The 24,736-nt window shown below is 35.0% G+C and overlaps 1 protein-coding gene across 15 annotated transcripts in view; it reads right to left on the reverse strand.

The window, feature by feature from the left end:
- Positions 1 to 24,736, reverse strand: part of Mp (collagen XV/XVIII-type protein multiplexin) — a 622,917-nt gene that overhangs the window by 165,307 nt on the left and 432,874 nt on the right. The window lies entirely within an intron of this gene.

A 24,736-nucleotide genomic window follows, 5' to 3' on the forward strand; every position in this document is an offset into this window, starting at 1 on the left:
ATCGCATTCATCACAAAAATCATCAAGGCTCAAACAGAACACTTACGCTCATGTCGCGACAAGCGACAGCATCCAGCTCGCCCAACATTCACGATCAACTCCAGAGACTTCACTCCCCAATAAACCGGTGCCAAAGCCTCAATACCCGTGTGATATATGTGGTGGTGAACACTATGTCGTACGGTGTAATCAGTTCGTCGCACTTACCAACAAGGATCGTGCTCAAGTCGTCATACGATACAGACTATGTCCTAACTGCCTTGGACATCACCGAGTTGAAGTCTGCAAATCTACTAATCGGTGCAAAATCTGCCAGAAGGATCATCACACAATGATTCACCCTGGCACATTTGAAACAACTAACCAGAGTTCTCCCGCATTAAACGCTCAATGAGATCATCAGCTTCCGCGTGATCATGCATCAAACAATCACCTAGGATCATCTGCATTCACCCACCAGAAATTATCCAGTGATCAAGACCAGCAATCAAGAGATCACAATTCCCACAACCAACTAACTCAGGCCTCACATTCGCCAGCTCATCACCCTCAGCCTGGGTGCATTCAAGATGATCATTCTGCCACGTTACTCGCAACTTGTCAAGTCTACATCGTGACAAAGCTAAGTACAATTCCAATTCGCTCTTTATTAGACACTGGTTCTGAGACATCTTTTATTTCAGATTCCTTAGTCCAAGCGCTTAACCTCTCACGCACTCAGTCACACTTAAACGTCCTGGGAATAGGCTCTGCGAAGGCTGGCCGCACCAAGGGTTGTGTGAACATCACTCTACGCTCATTACATTCAGACAACGAAATCAACATCAGAACTCATATTCTGGGTGGACTGTCCACTCAATTACCAGCCAATTCGATACCAAGTGCCGATCTGGCAGCATTCAGCGACATCACGCTAGCCGATCCAGGCTTCTCTTCACCAGGCCCGATTGACCTCATCATCGGGTCCGATTACTACGGTCAAATCATCATCAACCAGATTATTCGAGGGGAAAATCCTGGGCTTTTCGCTCAAAACACCATTTTTGGATGGGTCATCATGGGTCCAGTCCGGGTTCGAGCTCGTTACTCCCCCAGGACATTCCACGCTATATCTACTCGTCAAGATCGAAACCTCCAGGACCTCTTGACTCGGTTCTGGGTTCAAGAAGAAATCACTAGCAATCACACAAGTTTATTTTCGCCAGAAGAAGAGGCCTGCGAGGCCCACTTCAAATCAACGCACACTCGAGACAGTATGGGCAGATATATCATCAGGTTACCGCGGTTAAAGAGTCCTGATCAACTTGGAGACTCCTTCAAGCCAGCAATACGATGCGTACACCATCTCATGGGTCGTCTAAGCAAGGACGCCCGGCTCAACGCACTCTACACAGAATTCATGGCAGAATACATCAATTTAAACCACATGGTACCCACAACCGCATCTTCAGATCATACCCAGTACTTCCTGCCGCATCATGGGGTGCTCAAGGAAGTCAACAATCAATACAAGATCCGTGTGGTGTTCAACGGCTCAAAACCAACCAGTTCAGGCCTGTCACTCAACGATATCATGCATACCGGGCCTAAACTACAGGTAAACATCTTCGATGTCCTATTAAATTCAAGACAGCACCGCTACATCTTTATCACTGACGTGGCCAAAATGTTCAGGCAAATTAGAGTTCACGAGGACGATCAATATCTTCAGCAGATACTCTGGTTCGACCAGGATGGCAATATTACGCCATTCAAGTTAACTACGGTCACCTATGGCACAAAATCAGCGCCATATCTGGCTGTCAGAGCCCTGCTCCAACTTGTTGAGGACGAAGGACATCGATTTCCACTAGCAATCAAGCCACTCACCGAAGGCCGCTACGTCGACGACATCTCTGCAGGCGCAGATGACCTGGACTCACTGCAACAAGTTGCAGACCAAGTCGAGGCTCTCTGCAAAGCGGGCGGATTCCCGCTAGCAAAGTGGGCAAGCAATCATGACGAACTTCGTCAACTTGATCATACGGAAGCGATTTTACAATATAAGATTGAGGATCCAGAAGCCAGCACCAAGATACTGGGACTGTACTGGTCCCCAATCAGCGATCATTTCTCATTTAAGCATTCACCACCAAGCTCAAGCAACGCATGCACCAAGCGTTCAATTCTATCAGAGATTGCTCAGATATTCGATCCATTGGGATTTCTTTCACCACTTATAATCCAAGCCAAGATGTTTATGCAGGAGCTATGGCTTGTGAAGCTCAGCTGGGACACTCCACTGCCAGATAACCTGTGCAATAAATGGAGAGCATTCAAAAAACAATTAATAGCAATCAATATCATCAAAATTCCCAGATGGATTCACTCATCCACACATTCTATACTTGAAATCCATGGTTTTTCAGATGCCTCGCAGTTAGCAATGGCAGCTGTTATCTTTCTCAAGGTCCAGCCTAATGATAATACTCAAGCAAAGGTTACGCTGCTTTGCTCCAAAACCAAGGTGGCTCCGTTGAAGCATTTGACGATTCCACGCTTGGAACTCACCGCTGCATTCATGTTGGCACAACTCACCACATTCTGCCAGAAAACTCTCAATCTCACCCATGTGCCAACTTATTCATGGACCGATTCATCAGTAGCACTCATGTGGATACAATCACACCCTTCTAGGTGGAAGGACTTTGTCAGGAACAGGGTGTCAAAAATTCAAGATCTTCTTCCAGATGGCCACTGGAGATTCATACCTGGCAAGGAAAATCCAGCCGATTGCGCTACAAGAGGCCTCTCAACCTCTCAGCTGAAGGATCATCAACTATGGTGGACTGGCCCACCGTGGCTGCTCAAGAACTCATCGTCCTGGCCAACTAGCCCAACTCACACTGATGCAGATGTTCATCTAGAAGAACGACCGATCAAGGTATTCTACTCATCGGCTCAGCCACTGGAATCACATTGGCCTATCATGGACCGGCCAATACCTCTCTTACGCATGTTAAGAGCAACTGTAATATGCATGAGGGTACGGGATATGATTAAACGCAAACCACGTTCATCTCTGAATCACGCAATCAAGTCAAATGAGATCAATCAGGCACTCCAATTCTGCATCAAGGAGACTCAACGCATGTACTTTCACTCCGAGTTCAAAGTAATAAAAAATCAAGCATCCTGGCCAAGGGATCACCCATTCTCTCGTCTGACTGCCTATTGCGACACCGAAGGCATCATTCGAGTTGGAGGGCGGTTGGAGAATGCTCCAACTTCAGATCAGCAAAAGCATCCTGCAATACTACCTCGTGATGCTGGGCTCACTAAACTCATCATCTCTGATGCTCATCGGCGTACATTCCATGGTGGTACTCAGCTAACGCTCGCATTCATCCGCCAAAGGTATTGGGTCATCGGAGGACGTCAGCCAGTGCGCTCGCACATTCTTCGATGCCTTATTTGTGCTCGTCATCGGGGCCTTAGGGCTCAACAACTCATGGGTCAACTCCCAGCCCCTCGTGTGACTCCATCTCCACCGTTTTCTCACACGGGAGTAGATTACGCTGGTCCAGTCATTATCAAGGCATGGCAAGGCCGGGGAACAAAGACGTTCAAAGGATGGATTTGTGTCTTCGTATGTTTAGCAACTTCAGCAGTCCATCTCGAATTAGTCAGCAACTATTCATCGTCTGCATTCATTGCAGCTCTTCGCCGATTCACCAGTCGACGAGGAGTCTGCACAGCACTATATAGCGACTGTGGAACCACTTTCCAAGGCGCTAACCATGAAATCAGGCGACTTTTTGCTCAAGGCACTCAGGAATCATCTCAGATACTCGCCGCTGCCTCAGTGAATTCAATTTCCTGGCATTTCAACCCGCCTGCCGCTCCTCACATGGGTGGAAAGTGGGAAGCAGCGGTTAAATCATTGAAGCATCACCTCACTCGCACAATCGGGGAATCGACCTTCACGTTTGAAGAATTTACGACTTTTCTTACGCAAGTGGAGGCGATTCTTAATTCCAGACCGCTAGAAGCACTCACCGAAGATCCGGAGGACCTATCTACGCTCACCCCAGGTCACTTTCTGATAGGAAGACCGATCATCGCTATCCCGGAACCGTCCTTGATGGACATCAACGTCAACCGGCTTTCCAGGTGGCAATTCATCCAACAACGCATTCAACAATTTTGGACTCAGTGGTCTTCAAGTTTCATTCAACGTCAACTGGCCATAACCAAGTGGCAGCAAGCTCATTATGAAATCAAAATCGGTTCATTGGTTCTCCTCACTGACGAAAGAACTCCACCAACGCGTTGGCCGTTGGCGAAGGTCATTGACATTCATCCGGGCACAGACAACCTAGTCCGTGTAGTAACCATCCGAACAGTCAACGGGACCCTTACCCGACCAATCAACAAGCTTGCACTCTTGCCTCTTGCCCCGGAGCCAAATGACTAAATCGCAACAATCAACCAGTATGCCAAGTCCATCAGTCAGCTCGTCAATGCATTCACACATTCAAGGCTTCACACAAGGTACAAACAGAATTCAATCAGCAACTCCGTTCCTGATGGCGGCCGGAATGTTGCGGAATTGTCGACCATCAACTCGTGATCGAAACTCCCGCAATTTTTCAACTACCAGAGGGCAGCCTCCGAGGCGCCTCTGTGGGCTACGGCATTCAACACAGTCAAAACCATGCTTTGACTGTTACTTGTATTCCACGTGATCCCGACAAGTGCGGCATCACAACGTGTAATAAGTGTTAAAATCAACGGGTGTGAATTACCTAAAATCTAAACGGCTCATCAGCATTCATCAAGGATCCCAATTGTCATCCGCTGTAATAATTACAGGTATTGTCATAATCAACCTTGATTATTATATCAATCTGTGCCATCAGCACATACTATAACCTATCTTCTTGTTGGCGGGACTTGGCCTCACCAAGCCCGCCAAATATACAGACAAACACATTCGAGGTCACATGCATTCAACACATTCATGCATTCAAATAGTAATAACAGAGTAATTCTTGAATAATCACTTTAACTATTTTCTAATCACTACAAGTTACTTGGACTCGGCTTAGGTGATGACTCACCAAGGCCGACATTCCAATTCGGCTTATACTAATTCATAATTATAATTATAATTGTATTTCCTACTAAGGTTTTTTTTTAAAAAAAAAAGGAAAAGTGCCAGATCTTGCGCTCAACCAATTGTCGTGCTCATGTTAATTTAACTTAACGCAATTGTTTAAAAGTAACTACAATTCTGTAATATTGTCTACGCTCAAATAATTAACAGTGTTTATTACTGATGCCGTTAGTTAATTAAATGTAATACATAGAATACCGACTGTGATCAAAATGCTCAATTAAGTTCATGAAGTCATGTGTTCAACTCTGTACTGTGATAATTATTTTATTAAATGACAATATTCCTTAACTGGTGAATTTAGTTCTTTATCACCCTATCCCGGCATATTAAAGAATAAATTCTGTAATTTAAGTTGGTTTATTTTACAATCACCATCGATTAACTCCGAATTTCAGTATAAAAATAAAATTAAAATAAAAAAAAAAAGGTTTTTTTGAAAATCTCGAACGTCGTTTGAGTTAAAGGGCTAAAAATTGGTGTGAATTATTTTTATTAGATGCCAAATCGATCCCCTAAGTGTGAGTCAAGAAAGCCATGGGGGCAAATTTCCCATATTTAACCGCCTATGCCCTTTGGCGAAAATAAATTCGACAAAAGTAAAATTAATTTGTAAAATACTAGGACGTAGCGAATATTTTGTCGGCAGATTATTAAGACCTCTGTCGTCAAATTTTAATCTATTAATACGAGATACGAAGACCTCTTAGTATTAAATATTTATTGTTGTATTATTAAGACCACAGCAGTAAATTAGTTAAGAATTTTAATAAGAAAATTAATCGCTATAGGAATTTGGATTGGGAATGAATGGAAAATTTATTCAAGAGAAAATTTAATAATTGAAATTTAATTTGGATTTAGAAAATTAGTTAATCAGATTTAATTTGGAAAGTAAAAGTAAATAATAGTCTTAGAAAATAATTAATAACGTATGGAAATTTTAAGGGGGTATTCTGGTCTAGAAATTTCAAAAAATCGAAAATTTTTTTTTTTTATATTTTCAAAGTTTAACTATTTAAGAATATGTGTACAAGGGGATTTTTCAAAATTTAAATTATTTTCGGAGATATAAGTATTTTTCTGACCTGGCATCCAAACTTGTTCGGTCGCAACTAATCGAACAAAAGACATTAGGGATTCTCCGTCTACCTGAATCCCTATTCTGAGTAAAACCATTTGTTCCTCTATACAAATATATATATAGTCATACACATATATAGTTATATGAGAACCTGATGTGACCCGTATCTGATACATTTAGTATTCACTTGCATCCAGCTGCTAACAGTTGAATTCTAACCTCTGAACCACGTGGACGTATGTGCTGTGAGTTAAATAATAACAGTTAAAAATATTGTTTAAAAATAAAATGGATAGAAAATCTTCCGCGGAAAGGCGTACGCGACCACATCGTCAGAAGAAAAGGCAATTTCACGGTAATCGATACACGGCACAAGAAGACACCAATTTTACAAGTGCATCAGCAGCAAAACTAAAAAAATCTAATGATGAAGAGGTGATCATTGAAAATAATTACGGCTACTGTGTATTAGAGTTTTTCACAGTTTTCTCGATGATTTCTTCTTTAGTTTTGTGCGCTCAATGTAAAAAAGAGATTAAATTTTCACGCACATCTTTTCGTGGATTAGGTTTTAAAATTTCATTACAATGTGGTTGCAATAGTGTTCAATATATACCATCATGTCCATTCGTCGACAAATCCTTTGAAGTAAACCGAAGAATTATTTTTGCTATGCGGCTTTTGGGAGTTGGCAGAGAGGGAATAAATATCTTCTGCAGTATCATGGATATCTGTCAAGGATTATCAATCAGTACATACTACGCTTGCATCGAAAACATCCATTTGGCCGCATGTACACTTTATAACCTCATTATTTCCAAAGCTGTGAATGAAGTAAAAGAGTTAATATCAGCTAGTGATCCTAATGCTTGTTCTACGGAGTTTACTGTTTCTGGCGATGGGACATGGAAAAAAAGGGGATTTAATTCTCTATTTGGAGTAACTACACTTGTAGCAAAAAATTGCAAGAAGGTTGTTGATACTGTTGTCAAATGTAGTTTCTGTCAAGGTTGTAATGTTTGGAAAAATAAAAAATATTCTGATATTGCTGCGTATAACGATTGGTATGAAAGTCATGAAGAATTATGTACAATAAACCATAAAGGAAGTGCAGGCAAAATGGAAGTTGATGCTATTGTCGAAATGTTCTGTCGATCAAATGAAAATCACGGAGTGAAATATGCTAAATACATTGGAGATGGTGACACTAAAACATTCAAGGGTATTCTCGATATGGATCCTTACGATGGTAACCCATTTGTCCAAAAAAAAGAATGCGTAGGTCACGTCCAAAAAGAATGGGTGCAAGGTTACGAAAAGCGAAAAAAGAAAATAGAGGGATTGGTGGAAAGGGTGAAGGCAAATTAACTGATAAAGTCATTAATAAATTGTCTTTATATTATGGCTTAGCGATTCGCCGGCACCCTGATTCTGTTGAGAACATGAAAAATGCAATTTGGACTACTTACTATCATAGCAGTTCTACAAATGAAAATCCGCAACATATGTATTGCCCACCTGGTACGGACAGTTGGTGTAAGTGACAAAAAGCTGCATCCGTACGTACATTAGAGGAGTTTGACCACGAGAATCCTCCTCTGTCTGATAACGTCTTGAAAGTAATAAAGCCAAATTACGAAAGCTTATCATCAGAGGAATTATTGACCCGATGTTTAGGTTCAGAAACGCAGAATAATAATGAGTCTCTGAACTCTCTGATTTGGACTTTCGCTCCGAAACACATTCATTCTGGACTTCATATTATCGAGATAGCGACATTTATTAGCGTTTGTATTTTCAATGAAGGCTTTATTCCTATTTTAAAAATGATGGAGCTGATGGGAATAAAAATTGGACCAGAAGCTCATTCATTTGCTGGCAAACGCGACAACGCCCGGATTGACCGCTCCGAAACACGAGCATCCATCGCTTCAAAGGAGGCCAGAACTGCTCGATATGAAGAAAGAAATGCAGAAAATAGTTTCTTTGAAGTCGAGGAAGGTCCAATGTATGAGGCAGGAATGGCAGATTAAATCAATGTAAGTTTAAAATATCATTATATGACTTAGACTAGAAAAAACTTTACGCGAAACTTTAAACGCGTTTTTCTCAAAACTGTCTTTTTCGGAACGATGACCACGATTTTTCAGGTTCTACTGGACCGATTTACTTGGAATTTTTATAGTCTTCTTTATTGGCTTGTCTATGGTTGGAACTAGCCCTATCCCCAAATGTTTATTTTAACTATTTTTAAAAAATTCAAAACCGTCAGAAAAAGTGGTCGAAAAAAAAATTTTTTTTTAAACTTTTCCCTACTTCCGACCATTGCGACATTATTCTTGATTAATAATTTTTTTTTTTTTTAGTTTCAGATTACTAGGAGGGTTAAAATCATGGTCATAGTCACGTGGAAATTTTTAAAGAGCCCCCACTCCGTCAGCTTATAATTTTAAAAATTTTGTACTTTTTTTAGTTTTTAATTTTTTTTTGTATTCTTCTAATGTTAACAAACAACTAATAAAAAAAATGTATAGTAGAAATATTAATTGTCTTTTTTTTACGACATTTCAAAAATTACCTGAAATTCATGTTTCTAGACCAGAATACCCCCTTAATTAGTGTGTTTGAATGATAATAATTATATTGTGGGTGTGTGTGTAGAATTATGGAATTATGAAACTATTAGAATTATGGAAATATGGAAAATTATTCGAAACCGCGGTATGGTCGCTCCATAAGAGGGTACCGTCGGGAATAAGTAACTATGATAGAAACCGCGGTATGGTCGCTCCATAAGAGGGTATCGTCGGGATTAGCCACTATGATAGGAAACAGTCTTATAAACGGGAATAGGACTTAGGATTAAGTGTTAATTAATTGTAAGGGGAATACTATTGTCATGGGGTTGGTGAAATAAAATTTCTTGGAAAATGAATTTCTTTGATGGTTTCTGTTTTCTTCTCAGTAATCTCTCACGACCCTGTAGAACTTACTCCATGCTCTGGTCCAGTTTCTGGATACTGTGTCTAAAAATCCAGTGGTGCCCTAAATAAATTAAGGGGTGACCAAAGAGAACGAGTGGGCTTTTTCAAAAGAGTCGCATTCCGTTACAAATGTCATATGATACACTTCTCACAAAAATTAAGGGAGCAGAAAAAAAATCCAAATTTTTGGGGGATTTTCAACAGGCTGTAACTTATACAATAATGGTCGTACAGCAAAAAAAAAGCAAATTGTAGCTCTAAGTGTTTTGTTTTTGGATCTGAGTTTGAAAATTTTTTTTTGAAAATATTTTTCGAGTAATCATAAGAAAACCACCGAAAAAAAATTTTCGAAATTTTTTTGGTTTTTTTTTTTAATCTACGGACGTGGAAAAAATTTTTTCGACTCAACCTCCATATGGACCGGATAGCTTATTTATTCAGATTTAATTTCGTTTTTTTAAAATCTCGATACGAGCATTTCTCGCTGAGATATCGATGTTTGAATGGAAAAAAATCATTTTGTCTTTGATTACCAATATCTCAGCAACCAATAATTGCACAGAAATTTTGAGGTTGGTTTTAAAAACTTGAATAAATTCTCTACAAGGATTGGCAATTGAATTTTGAAAAAAAAATTTTTTTTCAATCATTACATGAATTTGAAAAAGCATCCAAAAAAGGGCTTTTTGTCGTTTTTTGGAAAATCAAGCGCCCAATCAAAAATATTGCGGAAACCACTGACGTTAAGTGTGCCTCTTACTGTTCAATATACCCACAAAAACCCTACAAAGTTTCAATTCAATCCAGCCAACCGTTTTTTTTTTCCCACTTGATCGAATTTTTGAAAAAATTAAAGGAGCAAGAATTTCGCTCTGAAAATGTCATAATTTTTATCAAAAATGAAAAAAATTTTCGTTACGAGCTAACGTTCGTAAATTGGGATAATTCTGGCGCAATCGGCGCTTCAGGATATCCCAGACGTGCTCGATAGGGTTAAGATCAGGGCTTACCGCTGGATGCTTTAATAACGTTATGTCGTGTCTTTGGAAAAACCGACGGGTGACGTTTGCTGTGTGAGGCCGGGCATTGTCTTGCATAAAAATAAAACCTCTAGTTTGCTGCCGTAGAGGCAAGACAACAGGTCGTAAGATCTGATTAATGTAACGCGTAGCGTTTATATTTTCGTGGACGATTACCAAAGGAGTTCGTGAAAATCTCGAAACTCCTCCCCAAACCATCACCGACCCTCCGTTGTAAGCAGCTACCGGTCGAGTGAAGTTACGTGAAAAACGCTCTCCCTGACGGCGCCAAACTCGGGGTCTTCGGTCATTTCTAAACAGGCATACCCGACACTCATCAGAAAACAAAACATTGTTCCATTGCCTTACGGTCCAATGAACATGTTGACGAGCGTATGCCAGACGGTTTCGGCGATGTATGTGTGATAACATCGGTACTCGGGCGGCACTTCTTGATCGCACTCCAGTCTCACGGAGACGATTTCGAACCGTTTGAACTGAAATGTTCCGCGGTTGTTGTTGTCGTCGTCGTCGTTGTTATCGCTGTTGTTGTTGTTGTTGTTGTCGACGGTTCGGAAAATTTCGGGCGACAACGTTTGCAGGAACGAAAGGTTCTTGACGAACGCGCCGAACGATCGCTCGGTCATCACGAGGATTTGTTGCGCGACGACGACCTTGGCCAACTCGTCGTTGATAACCACCGGTTTCCAAATACCGATTGTATGCGCAAGATACGATAGATGAACTAACGTCCATACGATCCCCGACTTGTCGGTAATTGTACCCTTCTTCCACTAGAGTCACTGTCTGATCGACTTGTGGCGCGGATAAATGCCGCCTAGGCATTATGAAAAAAAATAAAAAGAAAACTAAAGTTTGCAAAAACTCAGTTAATTTGCTTTTCTAAAAATTAAAAAATACGGTAGTTTTGAGAAAAACTGTTGATTGGCTCGATTACCAAGAAAGCAGGTTAGTTTTAAGAAAAACTGTTTTTTTTAGACACTGTTGGAAGTCGCACGAAAAAATTATTGTCCCAATATTTGTAGAACGAATATTCGACTTGCCTTGGGGGTATCAACTTTTAATTTATTCAATTAATTTGTGACTAGGAAACTTAAAGTGCGGAAGAGTAAAATCGGTGAGAAAGTGAGTCGCTACATTTTTTTTGATTTGGGCCAATTGAAAAAAAATTAAAAAAATTTTTTTTTTTCTCAAAAATTTTTTTTTTTTTTTTCCTTAAATTTTTCAAGTCACTAATACAGAATTGAGAGAAAAATGGAAAAAAAAATTTTTTTTCATTTTTGATAAAAATTATGACATTTTCAGAGCGAAATTCTTGCTCCTTTAATTTTTCAAAAATTCGATCAAGTGAAAAAAAAACGGTTGGCTGGATTGAATTGAACCTTTGTAGGGTTTTTGTGGGTATATTGAACAGTAAGAGGCACACTTAACGTCAGTGGTTTCCGCAATATTTTTGATTGGGCGCTTGATTTTCCAAAAAACGACAAAAGCCCTTTTTGGATGCTTTTTCAAATTCATGTAATGATTGAAAAAAATTTTTTTCAAAATTCAATTGCCAATCCTTGTAGAGAATTTATTCAAGTTTTTAAAACCAACCTCAAAATTTCTGTGCAATCATTGGTTGCTGAGATATTGGTAATCAAAGACAAAATGATCTTTTTCCATTCAAACATCGATATCTCAGCGAGAACTGCTCGTATCGAGATTTTAAAAAAACGAAATTAAATCTGAATAATCAAGCTATCCGGTCCATATGGAGGTTGAGTCGAAAAAATTTTTTCCACGTCCGTAGATTAAAAAATAAACCAAAAAAATTTCGAAAATTTTTTTTTCGGTGGTTTTCTTATGATTACTCGAAAAATATTTTCAAAAAAAAATTTTCAAACTCAGATCCAAAAACAAAACACTTAGAGCTACAATTTGCTTTTTTTTTGCTGTACGACCATTTTTGTATAAGTTACAGCCTGTTGAAAATCCCCCAAAAATTTGGATTTTTTTTCTGCTCCCTTAATTTTTGTGAGAAGTGTATAAAGATTGCTTATAAATAAAAATCATCTTTATAAATTATTTGAATTAATTACATTACATTATAATACCGTGTATTGTGAAATACCCAACCCAATCACAGCTCATTATTATCTTTTACATATTTTAAAATTCTAGAATTTAATTTGTGCACGCAAGCGCGCGCCTGACTATGGATTTTGCATATATTTTTATGCTTATGTTGTGTTAGACCAATCACATCACGAATGAATTGGTTTCACATCCATTTCATCTCTATTTTAATGTTAAGACTAGAATGTAATTTGCGCACGCCGGAATATTGAGTTTACAGGGAGCTAGAAACATCCTTTTGTAGAATATGGAACGAAAAACAATATAAGTAAAATTGAGAAAGAAAGACGAGGAAATTTACCGTAAAATAATTGCAATTATTGGACCTAAAAGCTACTCTTTGTTTCATTTGGAGATTTCTGTCTTATCAATTCAGCTGACGTGAAATTTACATTATCAACAGTCATCAGCAATCAATTTCCCTGATAGCCACCTTACCTATAACTTACTGTCAATCTACGTCCGCAATTTGAAGCAAACTTGACGGAAAGAGTTGGCAAAGCGAGCGATTACCTATTAGTTACCTATAACTTACTCTGCAAATAGACGTCAAAACTTGCTGTACAAGTATTTCCTTCAAATTGTCGTCAAGTTGAAAGGAAATTTAACTACAAGTTTGATTGTTAACTTGTATTCAAGTTGCGGCCGTAGATTTCCGTCAATTTGCTTACAACTGTTGTTGAAAGAAGAATTACCGCCAACTTGATGTATAAATTAATCGTAACTGCTGGAAGTCAACACTTACTGAGAAAGCGCTGGCTATCAGGGTTGGTCATTAAATTTTCGATCAATAATACGCATATTTTAAAAATTTTTTCGAACAATATCTCATTTGATTGAAATTTCAATCGTGATGTAATTTTCGGACATTTAATGTCATTAATGAATGATCGTCTCGAAAGATATTAAATTCTACATTCAATTCACTCTAATAGCTATTTTATTGTAAATTTCCTCGCCTTCCTTTCTCAATTTTACTTATATTGTTTTTCGTTCCATATTCAACAAGAGGACGTTTCTGGCTCCCAGTTTACATATCGATACTGTCATTCTAATACGTCATATCCCACAAAATTTGACAAATTGTTTTTTTTTTTTGAAAAATTGAATCGGATTCGAGCCTAACCACTCAAAGCGAGCACATCTCAGCACATTGCTGACTACTTTTCTATAATTAATCTCATTAATTAATTGATAAAACAACTCAGATAGACCTCCTTAGGTCAACAGTTAAGTATTTCTATTATAAACCAGGTCAAATCAGCATACTTAAATTAAAAATTTATGTTTTTAAATCCAGTGAAACCTGGATAAATGGGACCTAGATAAGTGAGAAATCTGTATAAGTGAGACTTTTTTTTCAGGTCCCGGTACCTCTACACTGAAAAACCATTTTAAGTGATATTGATGAACCTCTATAAGTGAGACATTTTTTCAGGACTTACTAGTTCTTTTCTCTCATATTTAAAGCTATTTATCCCATTGTATTGGTAACATTCTCTTAGTATCTGTTCATTAATGCGTATTTAGTATTCGTCACCTATTTTCTTGCAAATTACTTTATCTTTTCCCTCTATTATGGCATTTCGATCCATACATTTTTCTTCAGTCATCCAGTATCATTCATTAGTCTGAGTCAAAATGTCGAAAAGAAAATTATATTGTCTATCAGCAACCGAAAAATCGAAGTTCATAGCGTCTTACGAAAATGGTAAGTCGTTTGATGAATTATGCCACGAATGTAATGATTTCAGAGGAATTGACCGATAATGATATTATTTCTGCTACAATATCATGTATAGAAACAGAAGAGAAAGAAGAAGAACAAGCAACAGTTGAGAAAGTATATAAATCTGACGCGGAAAAAGCATTGTGGACATTGGATTAAGATTTTGAATTTTCTAATATTGATAATAAAACTATTTTTGACAAATTATTTGCTATTGAAAAATTGTTGACTGCCGATTGTTACTTAAAGCAAACTGAAATGACTGAATTTTATAAGTGAGTTACTGTATTTCATTATACAGTATAGTATAATATTAGTACTAATAAAATTAGTATAGTATAGTAATGTATATTCTCTATTGTATAGAGATATAAGAGTATATAAGATATAATGTATATTTTCAAGTCCAAGATGGCGAACCCGGCGGTATCGGGTCCTGAGTCGTGCAAAGTATTTAAGTGTCATTCAAATATGAAAGTTCCGAAAATTCTTATTTGCATTGTATGTGAAAATGTTTATCATGAGGGTGATTTTAATAAATATTCGAAAGGTAGATATGTGAGTGAAATGCTAGTTATATGTCCTAACTATAAAAGTGACATCATAACAAATAAAAACTGTGTTGATTTGAATACTCTGGATGATAATGCTAGAGAAATAATCGCACAGATTAAATTGTACCATAAAGAGGAGCTACGTAGAGATCTATGCAATAATTTATCCTTTAACTCGTCAAAAAGTCATCATGATACTACTGATACTAATGAGATGGATGAATTATCTATGTTAAAAATGGAAAATGAATTGCTAAAAGAATTAAACGCTGAACTGAAAGATAAAAACAAATTGCTGAGTGATATTGTTAACAATGCTCATAATGTAGTTAAGGATGTAACTTATGCAAGTGTAACTAAAGATGGACTAGAAAAACCAGAGAGAGTTCCCAATATTTATGTCAAACCCAAAAATATTAAGGATAAGGCTCTAACTCTAGGAAAAGTAAAAAGTAAATTAACTAGTGATTTAGCAATTCCTATTAACAGAGTTAATGAAAATAAAGAAGAGCTGGTAGTTATTAAGTGTAAAAACAATGTTGATGTGTCAAGAACCAGGTCTGTGTTAAGTGATAAACTTGGAAATGATTTCAGTGTTGAACTAGAGCATCTTAAACTTCCTAAAATCAAGGTTATTAATGTTGATACTGAAATGTCTAAGGAAGAATTGTGTGACGATATTTATAACCGTAATTTTTTAGAGATAAATGGTGCTTTTAACATTATTGCTGACTATAAAGGTCGTAATGACTATAGTTCAATAATTCTTGAAGTAACAGCTGATTCTTATTTACATCTTAAAAATAATGGCTTCAGACTATACATAAGTCATCAGTGTTGTAAAATCTATGATTTTTTTAATCTTAACCTGTGTTACACGTGTGGAAAAGCAAATCACAAGCACAAAAACTGTAATAATGATGATATCTGTTTAATCTGTGCTGGTAATCATCCTACTAAAATGTGTACCCATAATTCTAAAAAGTGTCCAAACTGTGCTTTTTACAATGAGAAATTTAAAAAAGATAGAGCCACTGATCATTGTGCTACTGAATTATGTTGTGAATATCTCAAGTTTAAGTTGAACAAAATTATAAATGAAATAGATTACCCTACCAAACCTATATTACCAAACTCAATTGGTAAGGTAGAAAATAAATATATTCGTCTCAGTCAATAGCTAAATCAATGGATGATAATAATACCTGCATTGAGGAAAATTTTAATGATCTCAACAGCTTATATAAATATATGTGTAAAGATGATATACTGTGTTTACATCTAAACGTCAGGGGTTTGAATGCAAACTTTGAAAACCTAGAGCTATTTATACATAATTTATGTGTTAAACCGGATGTCATAATATGTTCTGAGACTTGGAAACTACCATGTTTCACTTTTTTTGCTATAGATGGTTATAATTGTTTTTATAATCATAGTATTGTCAATAAAGCAGATGGTGTAGTTATGTATATAAAAAAATCATTACACTCTAGTGCAATAATAGAAGAAATTGATCATTTGAAAATTGTTTCTGCTGAATTCAAACTTAGTGATAATAAAGTTTTTAAAATATCGGGGGTGTATCGTTGCCATGATGTGGATAAAGAAGACTTTGTTAGATCTATAAATAAATATATTAATTTAAAGTGTCATGGTAAACACCATGCTGTAGTTGGGGACTTTAATATAAACTTGCTTACAACGGATCACTTAGCTAATGATTTCTTATGAAATTTTCTTGATAGGGGATATATTCCTTACTTTAGTGGGATAACAAGACCGAATGATGCTGGAGGAACGTGTATTGATAATTTTTACATTAAATCGAACCTACTTAATCTAAAATCTTTTTTATATACGAATACTTTTACTGATCATTTTCCTATTTTTGTAAGTTTTAAACATCATAAAATCAATAACAGTAATAATAATCATAATAATAACAACACCAATGATGGCAATACCACAACTAATTACAATCGGCTTATTAATTTGAGTAGTGTTTATAACTGGTCAAAACTAGTGGAAATTCAAGACCCTGATAATTTCTTCATTACACTTACTGATAGTATTAAATCACTAGTTAATAACGCCAAAAGCAAGCCTAGAAATGTCCACAATAAAAATAAACCGCGAAATCAATGGATCACTAATGGTCTCATAATCTCATGTAAGACTAAGGAGAATCTTTACTATATGTGGAGATTAAATAAAAATAATGTGGAACGTGAAATTCAGTATAAATCCTATTGTAAAATTCTCAATAAAGCAATTAAATTAGCTAAATGTAATTTTGAAGCGAGAAAAGTAAAAAACTATCATAATGATAGTAAAAAATTATGGAATTATGTGAACAGTAAGCTAGGGAAAAACTCTGTAAATAAGGATATTGATTTCTTAATTAATGATAATGATAAAATTATTGCTGATAAGGATATTGCAGATAATTTTATAGATTTTTTTAGTAATGTTGGAAATAAACTTGCGAACAATCTTGGTTATCTAGAAGAAGTAAATATTGAAAGAACTGTAGAACCCAACTGTAATAGTATTTTCTTATCGCCAACAAATCAGACTGAAATTGAAAAAGTTATTAATGAAATGAAAGAGAAATCAGGTGGAGTAGATAATATTCATAGTAAAGTATTAAAGTGCATTGCCAAAGATATTAGTTTACCTTTAGAATATATTTTTAATTTATGTATTAGTAATGCAATCTGGCCTAATGCGCTGAAAAAAGCTGATATTATACCAATTTTCAAATCTGGCAATAAACACCTGGCAACTAATTACAGGCCAATATCACTGATATCTAATTTAGCTAAAATATTTGAAAAAGTAATTTATGTAAGATTGTACGAATTTTCTATAAGCAATAACTTGATCTCAGATAAACAGTTTGGATTCATGAAGAACAGAGGCACTGATGATGCTCTAGCTTTTGTTTCTAGTTTTATATACGATAATTTAGATAAGAATCGTGCATCAGTACTGGTTTTCTTGGATTTAGCCAAAGCTTTTGATACAGTAAATCATAAAATTTTGTTAGATAAATTGTGGCGCAAAGGAATCAGAGGTCTACCTCATAAATTGATTGTAGATTATCTAACAGGTAGAGAACAATGTGTGAAATTAAATAATTGTTCTAGTGATTATAGATTAGTAAAAATTGGTGTTCCTCAAGGGACTATCTTAGGGCCTCTTCTCTTTATAATGTGCATAAATGATATATTTAGTATTCTACCTCCTAAAGCGCTTGTATCATATGCTGATGATACAGTAGTTCTGTGTAGTGGATGTAATTGGTTGGTCGTTGCTGACCGTTTAACTGACTGGTTAAATAAGCTAGACCATTGGTTAAAAGGCAATCAGCTAACGCTGAATGTTGATAAATCTACTTTTATTAATTTTGGTTGTTATACGGACAGTGTACCTAGTAATTTTCATTTGTTCATTAAAGATAGAGAGTTGAAAAGAGTTGAAAGTTGTAAATATTTGGGGGTAGTTTTTGATTGCCATATGAAATGGAACATACATATTTCCGAACTAATGAAAAAAGTCAAGTACTTTACCTTCCTCTTTTATAAATTAAATAATTGGTTAAACCCATCGATACTGAAAATTATTTATCATGGTCTTTTTGAAAGTGTTATAAACTATGGAATTATTGGATGGGGTGGTGCTTATGAGAACGCTTTAAAACCGATTGTAAATCTGCAAAATAAATTGTTAAACAAAATGAAAATTACGGATGATTTGTTAAGACCACTGAAGATTAAACAATCTTTTATTGCCCAAGCTTTAAATTATTACTTTTATGATTGTCAGACATTATATTTTGAGAGAATAACTAATACCAGGTCTAAACAGATAACTCTTCCAAAAGTTAATAGAACAATAAGTACCAAAAATGCAAATTACATAGCAATAAAATACTTCAATCGACTTCCAAATAATTTGAAAGAACTAAATTATAATAAAAGATTAAGAAAACGTATTGCGAGATGGATTAGTTCAATTAAACTTTAATTAATACTAATCGATATTTTGTGAAAAATTAGTAAAATTATTCTTAAGTTACTTTGAATACTACTGACTAAGTTACTCTAATATTTTGTATAAATTTTTATAAATGTATCATATTCCTTCTGGTGTCTATGCACAGGTGCTTTATGCATCTCTATAGAATATTTTTACCAGAAGTAAAATGTTAAATATTTCTATTTATTATTCTCTGACTTTGTCTATCTGAGTTTTCCTCTCTGTGTGAGAAACTCGAGTAAATGAGAAACCTCTATAAGTGAGAAGAAAATCTTAGCCCCTTCAAGTCTCACTTATCCAGGTTTCACTTTACTTTCTGAGGCTGAGGCTTCGGCCCCAAGCCCAGAAATAGACCCAACCTCTCTTCATCTATCTCACAGCTGCGCACAAATACTCAAATCATTAATTCTAATTCTAATCCTAATATCAATATGAACAACAAACTGTCAACTGAAGATTACGAACAAGAAAAAGTCATCGAAAGTGAACAAGCGGTCTATAACCTTTTAGACACGATGAATACAAACGAAAACGACCATAATAGGTATTACAACTTTACTTATGATGAGTCTATGGATATAGGCAATACCATTGAGATCTAAACACAACCATCTCTTCACACAAATACTAACAACGAAAATAATCACAAAAGACAAAGAAAAAATGCTAAAGATGACAACAACCCAAAAAGAAAAAGCCTCTCACCACCTCTAGCCCAGCTACTTTTTTAACAGACAACATCGACTTGGAAGACAACAAAGGACCCTATGAATTAATCATTGAACAAGATCGAGACAGCCCAATACGAGTTCCTACTCATTACCTATCTCTATGCAAAACTATCACAGAAATTTAAAAAAAAAATAATTGAATAAAAAATCTTAAAAACACTCGACAAGTTGGCAAAAAAATCGCCATGACTCTTCACACAAAAAGCGTTGCAAACAATTTAAAAAATCATCCAGATTTCAAAAACAGAGGTCTCATAGCCTATTTCCCAACTCCCAGAATGGTATCTCATGGAATAATTAAAGATATTCCTCTCAATTTTTCAATGGAAGACCTAAAAGAAGGACTAAACTCAATAGTCGAAGTCATCTCTCTAACTAGATGTCAAAGAGCTGTACTAAAGAACCAGGAAAAGAAATATGTTTCTTTTAAGTCCGTCAAATTAACCTTTGCAGGACAAATTCGTCAAAACAAAATAAGTATTTTCAATGCTATACATAAAGTTTATATATACAGCTCTCCAGTCAAAAGATGTACAAACTGCCTACGTTTCGACCATTCAGCCGAAAAATCTAAAGATTCACCGAACTGTAATCATTGTGGTAACTCACGTAAAAATCATCCTGATCCAACCACCTGTCTACTTATCGAATCACCTCCAAAATGCATAAATTATAAAGGAGATCACGTATCCCTAAGCTCTATCTGTCCAATTCTTGCTCAAGGACATTCACAACTATGCAGCAATTGTTAATATTAGCTACTCAGAAGCCAAGGATGCAATCAAGAGCCTTGACCAAACATTAATCATTCCCAGCAATTATGATCTTGCAGATTTTTCTCACATCAAGAGACCAGTTTTACCCATCCAAAACTCGTCTACACATCTCGGAGACCAAACTAGACATTTTCAAATAACCAATAGATCATTTACAGCTGCACTTCGCCAACAAAAAACCACAGAAGCTTACAACTCAAACAAACAGTGACCAATATAGGAAAAACCAAAAATTCCAACAAGAAAGAATAAGTAAATTTCACACAAAAATATACACTAACTCTACTCTTACTAATCATTCTCAAGAAAATTTGTACTCGCAGACTAATTTTCCTAAATCAATCTCAAATTCTAGTTCCACATCAACACCTACAACTTCATCCCAACTAGTTCCATCACTAACTAACCTGACTCCCATTCAAAAGAACCCAGGCCATCAATGAGAATTAATCAGTCAAAATTTACTTGTAAATCTACTAAACCAAATCACCAACGTACTAACAATAATTAGTGACAAACTCGCACCACAATTGGAAGAAATTGGAGTAAAAGAACAAATGACCACTATTCAACAAACCTGTAATCTTCTAAACATAGCTCTATTCCCGGGAGATAATCTTCCAACTGAAGAATTTAACACAATCACAAGTTCACAATCGAGCTTAAATCTCTTGCAAGAATAATGGCTCATAATCTAATATCAAGCTTAAAAATCTTTCAATGGAACTGCCACAATGTACGAAATAAAAACTTAGAAAATAAATCAGAAGAGATCTCCTCAAATCTCCCTGACTTTTTAAAAATGAAGCAACAAAAGGCTCACATGAAAAGAGTACTAAAAAGGGAGAAAAAGACCATTCGGGAACCGAAATGGAAGTAGATTTCATTTTATTGATAATAATAATAATAATTTCTTATTAATAAAAAAAAATTACTATTTTCAAAATACAACGATAAGTTTTGGATGACGTTTGGTAAAACGAATGCAACAGCAAATTTTATATTTAGCATAGCTGAATCGACCGTAATTTTGGAACTATACATGTAATATGATACTCAAATTGAAGCTTATTTAAAGAGCTTTCAGATGAAATTTACAAAAATTCGGTCCCATTCAAAAGTTATACGAGTAAAAAAGTGAAGAAGTATGAATTTTTATGATTTTAAAAATTTTTATTTTTATTCATTTTGGGTGACAAATTCAGAGAATGAGTTATTGTTTAGAGTTCGTGAAATAGAAATAATTATCCACAGATTCGGTAGAATCTGGCGCCAAGTTCCGTTCAAAAATTCCGTTGTAAACGGAGCGCTAGACTACCGACTGTGTTTACTGTAAGCATCACGTTTTTTAGAGGTTGCAAATTTATTTTTAATTCTACGGTCCTTTTTTTCCTTAAATTAGTATTATAACGGTAGTTCATACCTTATTTTCCCGATATTAATTGATTATATGCAATTATAACAATTAATCTGCTTAATATTATTAAATTTAATCAGCACAAACTATAGCAACGCAAAAATTTCGATCCTGACCTTTTTTCAATGGGCAAAGTGATCTGCCACAGACTAAATAATTCGAGAATGCATAGTAATCCTTCGATAGATGGGAAACTACAGTTAAAAAAAGATATTTCACAGCTTGGATCTACACTCGCCAGGGTGCACTGGCATTCTTTCTACATATACTGTAGCTTCAAGTAAACTCCAATCTTGAAGGGACTCACACACATATGTTCTAATGAACTACGGTGATTCGCTTACAATTACCTTCTTATTTAATTGCTTTGATTTAGTTTAAACTTTTAGCGAGAAAGTATTAATAAATTCAAATTGAATGTGCCTAAAAGTACGGCAAATGAACGATACGGCTCCGGATGTGTACGGAGCAATATAAATTCCCGGGAAATTCAAATTTTACTCGAAAAACTTCGCATGTATACGGAGCCGTATAATAATAATAATAGTAACGATAATACTGAAAATAAAAATAATGGTAATACTAAATTAATGACAAAAATAATAGGAATAAAAATATTTATCTCTATTCTTATCATGATTATTATTAAATCATTAATCATTGAATTATTAAATTCAAAGTTACTTAATTTTCTTTTAAAATTTATCTGAAATGGAAAGCTTCTAATTGATAATTTAGTTCATCAATATAAACTATTCTTCATTTCATACTTATATTTTTTCGTGAAATAAGTTTATATTTTATTTTGAATGATAAGTATTCTTCTTATCACAGAAATAAAAAATGAAAAATAAAAAATTATCTTTTTATTACAAAAATATAAAAATAAAAAAATTAAATTCATCTTTTCATTTTTTAATAGCAAAAGTGCTTGGGAGAAATTTTTTTATGAAAAAATGATTTATTTTTATAAATCAGAATTATTTCGATTCAGACAACGTTGAATATAACTGTTTAAATTAAATTTTTTTATTCAAAAATCTCTGCATAGAAACACTGCTTAAGAGGTTAGGGGTAGTCAGAATTTTCAAAACATCGATTTTTTTTTGCATTTTCTTAAAGTGTAATATTTTTAAAATATTGTGTGAAAATTTGAAGTGAATCCGACAAATTCTTTTCGAGTTATTTAACAATGACCAAAGGACACTCGGGTGCTACGTGGCATTCGAGAGCAGGTAGCTAGAAACACTTGCAAGCAACCGACCTTTCGGGTTTCATTGTCATGAATATCTCCCCATTTTAATGTATGTATAATTATATATATTATATATATTATACATACTATATTATATATATATATATATATATATATATATATATATATATATATATATATATATATATATATACAGGGTGTCTCAGAAGTCGTGAGCCACCGGACAGGGTGTGGTAGAAAATTGGATTCTGAATAGAAAAGTCCTTTACCATTTTTCGATCAGACCCATAGAAAAATTACTACAAATTTATGAAAATAGACCAATGAGGAGCGCGGTTTAGCGGCAGAACGGTAGGCGCAAGAGCGAGCGAGTGGAAGCGCGACAGGCAATGCGTGCGCGCTCGCTTGCACACGTGTGATATCATTGCTCAGTTATAGCGGGATGCCCGCATGCAATAATAATGATCAATGATACTCCTGTAAATAAAAAAATTAATATTAGAAAAATCATCCCATAGACAGCCCCATAAAATAAAAAATGTGCGATTTTTTGATAATTAAAACTCAAATTTTCGGTGTCACCGAAAAATGAAAAAAAAAAAAAAAGCCAACAGTCATATTCAATGATACCCCTGTAATTAAAAAAAAAAAAGAAAAGTTATAAAAGTACCCCATACACTCTGAGATACAGCCCCATAAAGCCAAAAATTTGCGATTATTTAATGATGAAATTCAAATGATCAGTGTGCACTTGAATTAAAAAAAAAAAAAAAAGCAATAAAAATAATCAGTGACACTACTGTAGACCAAAAAAATTGAAAAAAATAAAAACTACCCCATAGACAGGGAGATACAGCCCCGTAAAGCCGAAAATTCGCGATTATTTAATAATGAAATTCAAATGATCAGAGTGCACTTGAAGTGAAAAAAAAAAGCAATAAAAATAATCAGTGACACTACAGTAGGTGAAGAAAATTTTTAAAAATAAAAAACTACCCCATAGACAGGGAGATACAGTCCCATAAAGCCAAAAATTGTGCGATATTTCAATAATTAAAATAGAAATTTTCGACGACTACTCAAAATTTCAAATAAAAATCTAGGACTAATAGTTAACTATACCCATAACAATCAGAAAAAAATTAAAAATTACAAAAACCACCCCATAGACACTAAGATACAGCCTAATAAAGCCGAGTATTTCGGGATTATTTAACATAAAAATTAAAATATTCACAGTGCATTCGAAATAGAAAAAAAATACCAATCAAAATTATCAGTGGTACTTTTGACCATCAGACAAATTTAAAAAATTGTAAAAACACCCCATAGATACCGAAATATGACTTGATAACGCACAAAAATCGGGATTGCTTAGAAATTAAAATTCAAATTATTGGTGCCCATTGAAAATCAACAAAAGAAACCTTTTGTACTTATCGATTAAACTCCTGTGTATCGAAAAAAATTATTATTTAAAAAACCACCCCGCAAACTCCGAATTATGATCCCATTAAGCTGAAAATTTGTGATTTTTAGTAATTAAAATGCTACTTCTCGGTGTCCGTTGAAAATAAATGAAAAGTATGAAAACTCATTTTCAGATATACTCTTGTAAGCAAAAAAAAATAAGATTTGAAAAAACACCCCATTAACGGCGAGATAGGACCCCATAAATCCGCTAATTTGTGATTTGTTAGTAATTGAAATTGAAATTCTTGGTGTCCATTTAACAACAACAAGAGAAACCTATTGTACTTTTAAATTACACCCTTAAAAACATAAAAAAACTTAACTCTTGAAAATCCACCGCATAGACACTAACAAACATCCAAATAAAGCCAACAATTCGCGATTTTTCAATAATTAAAATTCAAATTTTCAT

This window comes from Cotesia typhae, unplaced genomic scaffold (genome assembly GCF_013202065.1).
Source record: "Cotesia typhae breed Kobodo isofemale line unplaced genomic scaffold, CoteBio_Ctyphae contig_4, whole genome shotgun sequence".
Classification (NCBI taxonomy): Eukaryota; Metazoa; Arthropoda; class Insecta; order Hymenoptera; family Braconidae; genus Cotesia; species Cotesia typhae.